This window comes from Staurois parvus, unplaced genomic scaffold (assembly GCF_062004578.1).
Source record: "Staurois parvus isolate SC_StPar_1 unplaced genomic scaffold, SC_StPar_1.0 ptg000610l, whole genome shotgun sequence".
In the NCBI taxonomy this organism is placed as follows: Eukaryota; Metazoa; Chordata; class Amphibia; order Anura; family Ranidae; genus Staurois; species Staurois parvus.
In genome coordinates, this window is record NW_028318406.1 from 1,058,961 (window position 1) to 1,070,353 (window position 11,393).

Here is an 11,393-nt window from a genome sequence, read left to right on the forward strand (position 1 = left end):
GGACATAAATTCCATAGGGCACACCTGGACAGTATCATGCAGCTAAATATCCTAGGCTCCAAAACAAATCTAGGGAGAACATGTAACATGGTGCCAGGGGCGGACTGACAACTCATGGGGCCCCCGGGCAATAGGGGATCATGGGGCCCGTTTCCTTGCCCAAAGTCAAAAAACCTATGAAAAAGGTACCAGGGGCATCTCATGGGGCCCCCTACTGACCCCGGGCCCTCGGGCAGTGCCCGAGTTTCCAAATGGTCAGTCCGCCCCTGCATGGTGCCTAATTCGAACTTAGTCTTTTTAATATTAGTCAAGCAGAATTATAGACAAATCAACAGAAGTCATATCTCTAATTCTCAAAACTTTTATGTGTCTGCAGCATTCCTTTGCAGGCTTACTGATTTGATTTTGGGGCATGATTTAGCACCTGGTGCCCTGGGTATTTACACACTTCCTTTAGAGTGTGTGTGAATGAGGTAGCACAGAGGACATATTTGGACAGCTTTATCAGTCTAGGGGGAGGTGAGTGTTAGACATGCTAGTCTTTTCAAAAACAAGGTACCCAAAAAGGCAAAATTTAGATAACACTTATAAACCCATAGCAGCATTGTGCTTTTCTGTATTTTTTTAAGTTAGCCTTGCCCACAAAGTCCCATGATAATTCTAAGCTCCCCTGTGACAGCAAAATGGTTACCATCCAATGGCCAACTGCTACATGTGCTAGAGAGCTTGTTTGATGGGAACCCGCAAAACCTATTTGCAGGAGAGACCACTAGGTGAAAACAGCAAAAAGGTCAAAAGAAAAGAGCCCATCCGCCACTAAGAATCATTAGCCTGCTATATAACAAATGTGTCCTTAGGCATTCAATGCCTTTTTAAGGGTCACCTTTAGTTTTGGCTTCTGAAGTGCTGATTTTTAGTCTTTGCAAATTTGAACTATTGTTAGCCACACACCAGAAAGGCACCTGTGTTCGATTCCCTACATGACCAAGCCATCAATATTACACCAAACGCATTTTGACAATTAAAAAAAGTTCATAGAAATTGCATATAATGTTTAATAAAGAATACAGAACAGAACCACAAAAACACAAATTAATGGGGAGTAGGCTGCTGTTGCTGCTTCTGCACAGGGGGATGCGTGAGGGTTGGATAGAGTGGGGAGGTACAGTGTGGGGAGGGGCTTGGAAAGAGTGGTGGGGATAGAGGGCTGGTGGAGGATTTAGATGGGGTGTTAACGAAGGGTGGGAATGGAAGACTGAGCAAATGACGGAAGGGGCTTGTAAAAAATGGGGTGAATGGGCTGGTGGAGGGGTTGAACAAGGTGTTAAAGAAGGCCAAGGAACGGAAGACAGAGAATGTGGGGGGGGGGGGCATTTGAGGGCTGGGGAGAGTAGGCTAGGGAAGGGGATTGACTGAGTGTTAACAAGGGGCAGGTAGAATGTGGAAGGTAAGGCTGGAAACAGGAATGAGAGGAAGGGCAGGCAGATTGGGGACAGTCACTTGGGTGTGTGGAGAAGAAGTTAGAAACAGGGGTATGGGTTGTTAAAGCGGGGGTGTGGTCAAAGAGCAAAGTGGGGTCTAACGAAGGGCCAGAAGAGGGTTCCATGTGGAAGGAGGAATACTGAACTTTTTGAGGGATATCTTGAGGGGGCTGAGAAGGAGTTCAGAGTTCTGGAAGTGGCACTTCCCAGGCTGGTTCCCCTGCTGTTTTCCCTGCACTTTCAGCAGGGGAACTATGTTGCAACATTGGCATTTGCCCCAAACAACTACTGCACATGGGTCGTGATGAAGATCTGGTCAAAGTTGCTTTTTTTTCTGCCACTGCTTGACATAAGGCCCGGATTTCTTCATCAAGGTTGTAGTCTGTTCCCTGACCGAGGTTACAATTTCAAGCATGGTTTCATGTTGGAGTCCCAGTAACCTTTATAAATTACTTTGCCCATTTGAAAGCCTCCTTTGCTCCCATAACCTCCATGTGGAAAACCAGCCTTTCACCAAGATCTACAAGTGGGCTGCATTCAATTGTAGGGGTGCTGATCCAGTTGCATCCAATATTGGCTGCAAGGAGGAAAAAAAAATATAAAATAATGTTTAACAGCACAAATGTACAGTAGGACAGGTGCCTTGTCTTATACCAAGCACTAGCTCATATTTTTGTTCCGAGGCTAGGACCACTTATTAGAGAATGCCTTTCCATTACATCAATCGAACACAATTTACAATAAACATTTTACAGAACTCAATGTTTTAGCATCTTGCCCCAGACAGCTACCTTCCTGTTCTGATATGTTATATTATCTGGATTTAGACAAAGTGGAGTGCTAAGACGCACAATTGTCACGTGCACATCACTCCCTCAAGCTCCTGACTAAACAATGTTCCACAAAAATGAAGGTACACATCATTTGAGAAATCCTGTACAGGTAGAAACTGAGTTTAACTCTAAATGGGTGACTAATCCTTAGGGAAAACATCTTTAGCATTTCTTACCGGATATTCAGGCAGCTCATGTACAAGAAGTGGTAAAGAGCGCCAATAGTAAAAACCAACAAGCTGCTATGCACAAGATAGATACCAATGACCTATGGAATAGACAATATATGTGGAAGGTGCAGCGCTTATAAACAAAATATATATGAAAAAGTCCCTGATGGATCAAGAAAAACAAGGACATGGGGTAGTCCCGTAAACACAAGTGAATATAAATAGTTGAGGTGACTTTGATATCCGTGTTGAGGTGGTAATGAACCGGACGTGCATATTAAATGCGCCTTATGTGTAATAATCCTGCTGCCAGGTGATGGGTGGTCTTCCCTCTGTCGGATCCTAGGTGAGCTTTCCTTCTCCTCAGGAGGTCCCCCTATATGATCCTAGAGGATGTTGTCACTCCAAATGGCCTGGGTGGTATGTGGTAATCCGTTCCTGGAGTAGGTCTGTGGACTAGAGCACTCCCCCAGGGGGCGACAAGAATACTCCCATAGTGTAGTATGTTAAACCCAAAATTTATTTATTAAGGTGTATCAGGTAAAAAGTATTCAGCGTTGCAGACAGTAGTCTGTATGAGGACTGACCAGCTGGTAGTTAAAGATGGCCGCCGGAGCTCCACGTTGCTCCGGCGGCGTGACATCACGGCGTGATGTGCCTCCTCCTGACGCGTATCGTGCTCAAGCACGTCTTCAGAGGGGGGTCGCCAATCACGTCGTGTCGTCCGCCGTTCGTATTTATAAATGACTTTACACATGCGCAGTGGACCGCGGCCATTTTGGGATAGCGCAGAGCGAACTGCGCATGCGCGGGAGTTACGGGCGCCATTTTGCCTTGGTCTCACGATGTGATACAAGCAGACTGAGTGTCTGTATGTTCAACGGTACGGATAAATGAATAGGTAAAGTTCAGCATCCTCTCCAATTGATCAAAGGACATAATAGGACCCAATTAAACAGGCTAGGTGCCTGTGTGTTACCATTGGGAATTTATTGATGGGTTTAAATAGGAGAAAACTCCAGCGCCATCTAGTGTTAAATAAAGAGATGGTAATAGACAGAACAGGTTTATCTCCTGAATGTCTATATTAAGTAATATAATAATGGAAAATAGAACTGGTCTAACTTTTGAATAGTAGAACCAGTAAGGATAAAAAGGTATGATGTTAAAGATGGATGGCCTAGGAGATGTTTAATATAAAAATTATAACGAAAAGTATATAACCCATTTCCCAAGGACTTAGGGTCAATGCGCATGTGCGAATATCATCACCACACAGTACAATAATATTAATATAATAAAATAAAAAAAGGGGATCCTTATCAACATATGTCTCCTATGGAGAGACATAGTGTGACTATTCCTCATAGCCAAGAAAATAAAATTATATAAACAAGTATATATCCATTAATATGTTAATCAAGAATAAATAAGGGTATTGTATGGTTGAGAAGTTAGTATATAAAAACATTAAGATCAGATTAGAGTGCATAGTGAACCCATTGGAATCCTATATAATGGGTTGACATATTGAAAAATCATCACACTATGCCTGAGCCATAGTTTGTAATATACATAGAAATCTTAAAATTTTAACATATAAAATGTATAAGGTTAAAATGGATATCTTAAAATAAATAAAAATAAGAGTACATATACAGGATGGATGGTAACTAACTATTTTCAATGAAGCAGTTAATATCGACCTCAATATTGAGGCCATTGGGTTTTAAAGAGCAGAGTTCGTATATCCATTTCATTTCTAATTGTGAGACTGCACGTCTCTTATGTATTCCTCTCCAATGGGGTTTGATTACATCAATACCCGCAAACTTCAGAGAGGTGGGGTCCATGTTATGAAATCTCCTGTAGTGGTTAGAGACTGAATGTTCTTTGTATCCACGTTTAATGTTATTGACATGTTCACGTAGCCTGTCCCTAAGCCGCCTAGTGGTACGTCCAATGTATTGCAGCTTACATGGACATTCTAATAAATAGACAACAAACTTACTATTACATGTGATAAATTTGTCTATATCATACCTCTTTCTAGTTACTTGTGAGGTAAAAGTAGTTTGCTTATGCTTCCTAGTGTTGTCACATTTACATATTATACACTTGTTGCACGGATGATAACCCTTGAGGTCGCTAAACAAAGAAATTTCCTTGGGTGGGTCAATCACATTGGGCGCCAAAAAGTGCCTTAGATTAGTGGCCTTGCGGAATATTATTTCTGGTTTTTCCGGTAGGACTTTAGACAATATCGGGTCTGCCTGCAGGACCTTCCAATTTTTCTTAATATAATGGTTAATTGATCCATATTGCCTGGAATAGGTTGTGATAAAAAGGGAATATTTGGCCTTTCTTGGTCTTCTGCTTATCTATTAGGAGGTCCTCTCTGTTAAGATGTGCCACAGTATCAATAGTGTTTTCCAAGATTTTAGTTTCATAACCTTTTTCTGAAAACCTGTTTTTCAAAATTTCAGACGGACTATAAAAGGTTTCTAGATCAGTACAGTTCCTCCGTAACCTGATGAACTGTCTCTTTGGAATATTAGATAACCATCTTGGATGGTGGCAGCTTCCTTTCGGTATGTATCCGTTACGGTCAGTTTTTTTTGAAAAAGGTTTTGGTTACAAGACCTCCGTTGTAATTAACCAGTGTGAGATCCAGAAAACTGATCTCATTTAAACTGTAATTATAAGATAACTCTATATTCATGTCATTATAGTTGAGGGTAGTAAAAAAGTTTTTTAGTGCTTGTTCTACCCCATTCCAGAGCAAGAATACATCGCCAATGTACCGTCTATAAAACTTAAGTTCAGGCCACTCTCTGGAGTATATCACCATCTCCTCCCAGTGTGCCATGAATAAATTCGCAAGGCTGGGGGCAAATTTTGCCCCCATTGCCACGCCTTTTATCTGTAGGTAATATTTGTGATCAAACCAGAAATAGTTATTATTGATCGCAAAATTAAGCAGAGATAAAACAAAATCCACATGTGAGGGCGAAAAAGTGCATAGATAATATCCAGCGGCTTCAAGTCCATCCCTATGAGCTATGTTGCTATACAAGGAGGATACGTCCGCCGTTACTAGGAAAGTCTGAGCGGTAAGAGACAAAGTTTTAATATCATTTAGCATTTGTTTGGTGTCCCGTAAGTAGGCTGGTGTTTGGGACACCAAAGGCTGCAAGAAAAAATCTATATATTGTCCGATTTTGGAGCTCAATGAGCCTATACCGCTCACAATGGGTCTCCCAGGAGGGTTTGCGGGGTCCTTGTGGATTTTTGGGAGAATGTAAAGAACTGAAAGCTTTGGGGCTGTGGGACATAAAAAATCTTTTTCTTTTTTGTTAATAATTCCTTTGTTAAAACCATCCATAATAATATTCTTTAAAATACGTTTAAAAGAAAGAACAGGGTCTTTAGGTAAAACAGCATATGTTGTCGTGTCACCTAAGATATTATATACCTCTTTAATGTAGTCAGATTTATTAAGTATGACAACTCCCCCTCCCTTGTCCGCCGGCCTAATCACTAGGTCTTTGTGTTCAAGGAGAGATTTAATAGCTTTAGTCGTTTGTGTACTTAGTGCTGGTTTAACAGCCAATCTATCCAGGTCTTTTAGAGCTAAATCCCTAAATAGTTGTACAAAGGACTGTGTTTGGGGTGGGGGGTTGTAGGTCGATGCATCCCGCAAATTGGAATGTACCGTTCCAGTGGTATTATTCTTAGTAATAGGGTTGGAGATAAAATACCTTTTTAAAGATAGCTGTCTAGAAAACTTATGTATATCTATATACGTTTGAAATTTGTCTAGTTTCTTATCAGGTGCATACTTGAGACCATTATTCAACAACTGTAATTCTTGTTGAGAGAGTGTAGTTTTGCTGAGATTAAAGATCCCATCGCTTGCTACATTCTTCTTTTTCCCGGTGTCTGTTGACCTTTCTTCCTCCCCTCCTTCCCCTGTGGAATTGCTTCTTTTTCTGGTATTCTTTCCCCCTAAAAAACAAACCTGAGAGTTGTTATCGGGGTATTGGTTATATGTTGAAGTAGGGGGAGGTTTGGGGTTATGGTTATGAGACCTCATTGTACCGGGTTGGTTATTCCGATATGGTTGATTATATGGTTTAGAGCCATTGTGAGGTCTGTTGGGTGAATGATGTTGTCCTCTATAATTAGAGTTGTTGTAATTATTGTGATATGTATTGTGTTGAAAATAAGGCATAGGCGGTTCCCTAGGTTGTGGGCCATATGTGGGATGCCAATAAGAATCCCGTGAACCTATATTATGGTCTGATAGCGGCTCAAATCTATTTTGCGTGGGAACATTATAGGTGGATTTGTTGTATGAATCCTTATTATTGTGATTATTACCCCTATTAGGAGGCTTGAAAGATTGTTGAGGGATATAGGGCTTACATCTCTTCGATCTATTAGGTTTTGGTGTGAGATTAAGTGGTTTCTGTATAGGTGTCTCCATTTCCTCGTCTTTTAGTTGCCATTTGAATACTAGATGCTCTTGATAGTTTCTAGCATCCCTATTATACTTTTTCTTTTTCTTAATGCGTTGTTCTTTTTCTATGCCCTCCAAATACAATTTTAGCCTTTCTGATTCAGTTTTATATTCCTCTCCACCTTTGTGTGGACCGAGTTTTTCCCTTATCAGATTTATTTCAGAGTCAAGGTATATTAATTTCTTTTTCTTGCGTGCAATAAGAAATTTGAGTAAGTCATTACCAGCATTATTGAAGAAATTGAACCAATCTGACAGATCTGTGGTATCATTTGTGTCTGGAGATACACTCCACCTTAGTGATCTGGGAACCATATGTTCCTTGACATATCTTTCCAAAAAAGATATGTCCCAGAGTGTTCTAATTTCAGCAGATAATAAATTTTGCAAATTCAGGCAACTCAGCTTGATCTGTTGAATGTAGTGAATGCATGCCATGGCCAAAATACATCTGCAACATCCTCTTTTTACATCCCCGCCCCATTATGTCAGTTCGCATACCCCAACATCACATGCAGAATCTTCTTCAGCTCCAACTTCAGCTCTGGCATCAAAAGGGAACAGATGTTTTGCAAATATAGTTCAACTACTTGATTAGCAGCCTACACTAGTTAGGCTGTATGGATGAGCTGACATTTTTGTTCAAGGTTTGATGGACTGGGTATTAGGACATACTAATAACATTGGGATTTTGTGCCCTCCTGTTTTTCCTGACAAGTAGGACACTTGCAGCCACACCCCAGAAGCCTTTGTGAGGATAAAGAGGCATGGTATGGGTAGGGAGCAGGGGCCACAATAATTAGTGGCCACCTTTCCTGGCCAACAAGGAGGCAGATATGTTAGTAAGGCTACATTATGCCCATAAGCTACTGAAGCCATTTTGACCATGAGCTTCCTTGTTCAAACATTTTAATGAGTTACGAGAATGTAGGGCATACAGTAGGAAGCAACAAACATTACAGAATATGAGGCAAAAAAATAACACGAGGCCCAGGGCCTTACAACAACTGAATGTTCATTGCTAACAGTAAAATAGCTAAAGAAATGGTAGAGGGGAAAAAAGGAGGTAGAAGGATAAAGTAGAGGAAGAGGAGGGGGGAAAGATAAGCGGGTAGGGAGTGTGACATCCAAGACGGGGTAGGGGAGGTGAGGTGGGACTGGACCAGTGCTCCGAAGCAACTGCCTTTGAGGGGAGGCATTAAGGAAGAAGTAACGATTCATCGAAAGCCTGAGGGAGGAAGTGATGGAACCAAGGAGACCAGATCGACAAAAATTTGGGAATAGTGTCTGTGATGGTGGCTTCCACTTTGGCGTGTATCACCTTATTCCGAACTACCGGAATGATAAGAGATGAAGTTTTTCAAGACTTTGCTATAATTTGCTTTGAGGAGGTTGTGACCTGCAAAAAGAGCTTAAACTGAGATTTAGAAATCGAGGGGGGTCGGAGATTGAGTAAGGCTATGTCCGAAGTTGGCGCCAGTGGTTTATGAAAAAGGGTAGTTTAACTTGTGGAAGACACCATCCCATAAGGTGCGGGCTATTGGGCAGGACCACCAAATGTGGAGAAATGTACTAGTCATCGCACAGCCTCGGAAGCAATCAGGACAGTATCCTGGAGAGTACTTAGCAATCATCGCCGGGACCAAATACCACCGGGGTAAGACCTTATAGTTTGTCTTGACTGCTACCACATTCTATGAAGAGGATTTAGTCGCCAAATGCGATCCCAGTCCTCGGAGCTTACCGGGGACATAGGAGAGTCGAGGGGAGGGCTCAGGAGTCGAGAGTTGGGCGTATAGGATAGAGATTAGGTCACATCTACGTGGGTAATTTTTACAAGCACTTTCGAAGGAGGTCATGGCTCTAACAGAACAATGGGTGGTAGAGAGGGGGGAATAAAAGTGTTTTAATTAGAGGTAACGAAAAATTTCCGACACCAGAAGAGAATGGGTTTCTCAAAGAGATGGGAAGGATCGAACGCCGGAATTAGTCAAAAAGTGATGGGCTCTAATGAGATTAGCTTAAGACCAGAGTGCAAAGGAAAGCGGGGAAGACCAGTAAGGGGGGAAAGCCAGGTTACGAAGATGGGAAAGAAGAGGGTTGTGGGGCGATTGAAGAGGGTATCGGGATTTGAATCTATCCCAAAGAGCTACAAAATGGGAGGTGACTGGATTTCGGATAGCACGTCAGTCGGAAGGATGAAGTCAGAGTAAGTTAGCCAAGGAGAGGGGGTCAACATCAATGGACTCACCCATTGCGGGATCTTGTAGGATGCATGATACTTTGGGAGTTGAGCCAAATGGGCTGCTTGATAATATTTTGGAAAGTCCGGGAGACCCAGACCCCCCCTTGAGTTTTGGTAAATGGATGGTAGAACAGGGAACTCGAGGATGAACAGAGCCCCAAATGTAGGAGTGAACACGGCGCTGAAGTGCACTGAGATAGTGTGTTGGGACAGGTATAGGGAGGACTTTGAAAAGATAAAGAATCTTGGGTAAGATGGACATTTTCACCACTGCAATTCTACCCAGCCATGCCAGTGCAAGAGACGACCGATTGCGCATTAAGCCAGTGAGGTGAGCGAGCATGGGAAGTTAGCGGAATATAGATCAGATAGGGAGGCTGTCAACTTGATACCTAGGTAAGATATAACGTGGTGAGGCCATGAAAAGGGAAGAGCTTGTTGGAGATGAAGAGTTTCTTGAGGGGAGAGGGAGACGTTTAGGACTGTTGACTTTTGAGGGTTAACTTGAAGACCTGAGATAGTGCCGAAATCGTGTAGGTGTCAAAAGTAGTGGAGGGGCGGAGGTAAGTGGCGATGTCAAAAAAAGAAGTACATCGTCTGCTAAAAGACAAAGTTTGTGATGAGACCTGCCAACCTCTAGGCCCCGAATATCCGGGTCGGCTCTTATCAAAAGGGCTAGGGGCTCGATTACTAGGGCAAAAAGGAGCGGGCATCCGCAAACTATCGGGAAGGGGGACAATTTATGACCTAAATAGCGGACCTGAGCTGAGGGATTATGATACAAAGAAGACATCCATGTCAAGAAATGGGGACCGAAGCCCCACCGGCATAGCATGAAATTAAGAAAGGACCAAGAAACTGTGTCAAAGGCTTTTTTAATGTCTAAAGACAAGAAGCAGGTAGGGATATTGCAGGCACAGGCGAGGTGGGAAAGAATGGCTCTGCGACGTATGTTGTCCCCAGTTTGTCGAGAGGGGATAAAGCCAGTCTGATCATTATGAATTAGGGAGCCTATAATGGGATTTAAGCGGGTAGAGAGAATTTTAGCAAGGAGCTTGACATCGATATTAAGAAGGGAGATCAGCCTATAATTGGACCAGGCTGAGTCATCTGTATGAGGTTTCGGGATCATCGTTATAATGGCAGACTGTATCAGGATTAAAGGAATGGCCTGAGAGGATGGCATTGAAAGCTTTGGTGAGGACGGGAGAGATTAAGTGAGTGAACTTCTTATAATAAGAGGCAGAGAAACCATCCGGTCCGGGGAGTTTTCTGAGCTTAAGGTCTTTGATAGCAGACAAATGTTTCAGTTGGTTAAAATTGGCTTCTCCAAGACTTCAAGGTGTTGGGCTGTCAAGGTTGGAAAAGAGAGGTGGGCGAGGAGGCTCTCGGCTCGAGATTGGTCAAAGGGCTCGGTCTGGGAGTATAATGAGGATGTGTTTTCGAAAAACACGAAGTATTCGGGTAGGGTTGCTGGTGTAGTCACCGTTGGAGAGTTTGAGGCGAATTGGCTTAGCGATATGATCTAACCTACGGAGAGAAAGGGCTAGGAAAGTATCAAGTTTATTTGCTTTAGTATAATATTTATGACGAGATCTGCATAGGGAAAGCTCAGCTTGGTCTGTCAAAAAGAGGTCAAGTTCTATACGGGCTTGCTCCAAAGCTTTGCGGTGGGATGGGGAAGGATTGGACTGGAACAGGAGATGAGACTGGTTATATGACGCCTCAAGGCGGAGGCGAATTTGTTGCTTTTCTTTGCAGAGGAAGGACAATTTACTAATACAGAGCCCTTGGAGGACAGGCTTATGCACTTCCCATAGTAAAATAGGAGAGACATCCAGGGTGGAGTTCAACACTAGGTATTCCTTTAGAGCGTTTTCAAGGTCAAGGCTATGTGTAGGGTGGGAGAGTAAGGTTTCGTTATTACCGAAGAACTGTCAAAGGCTGGGGGGGACAGGGATGAGAGGGACGTAAGGACTGCGCAATGTTCAGACCATGGAATAGGGAGAATGTCAGAGCAATCTAGACGAGGTGCCAATGGTTACAAGTATGTGGTCGATTCGAGAGAATGATTTATGTGGGTGGGAGTAGAAGGTGTATCTGCGCTTTACCGGGTGGAGTTCTCTCCAAGGATCTACCAGG

The 11,393-nt window shown here is 42.7% G+C and overlaps 1 long non-coding RNA gene across 1 annotated transcript; it reads right to left on the reverse strand.

The window, feature by feature from the left end:
* Window positions 1–1,037: 1,037 nt before the first annotated feature.
* Window positions 1,038–10,114, reverse strand: LOC149449610 (uncharacterized). Its single transcript, XR_016315389.1, has 2 exons — window positions 3,072–10,114; window positions 1,038–2,058 (listed from the first exon to the last, which is right to left on the reverse strand). It is a non-coding gene; the product is annotated as an uncharacterized LOC149449610 (long non-coding RNA).
* Between the last annotated feature and the right edge of the window lie 1,279 nt (window positions 10,115–11,393).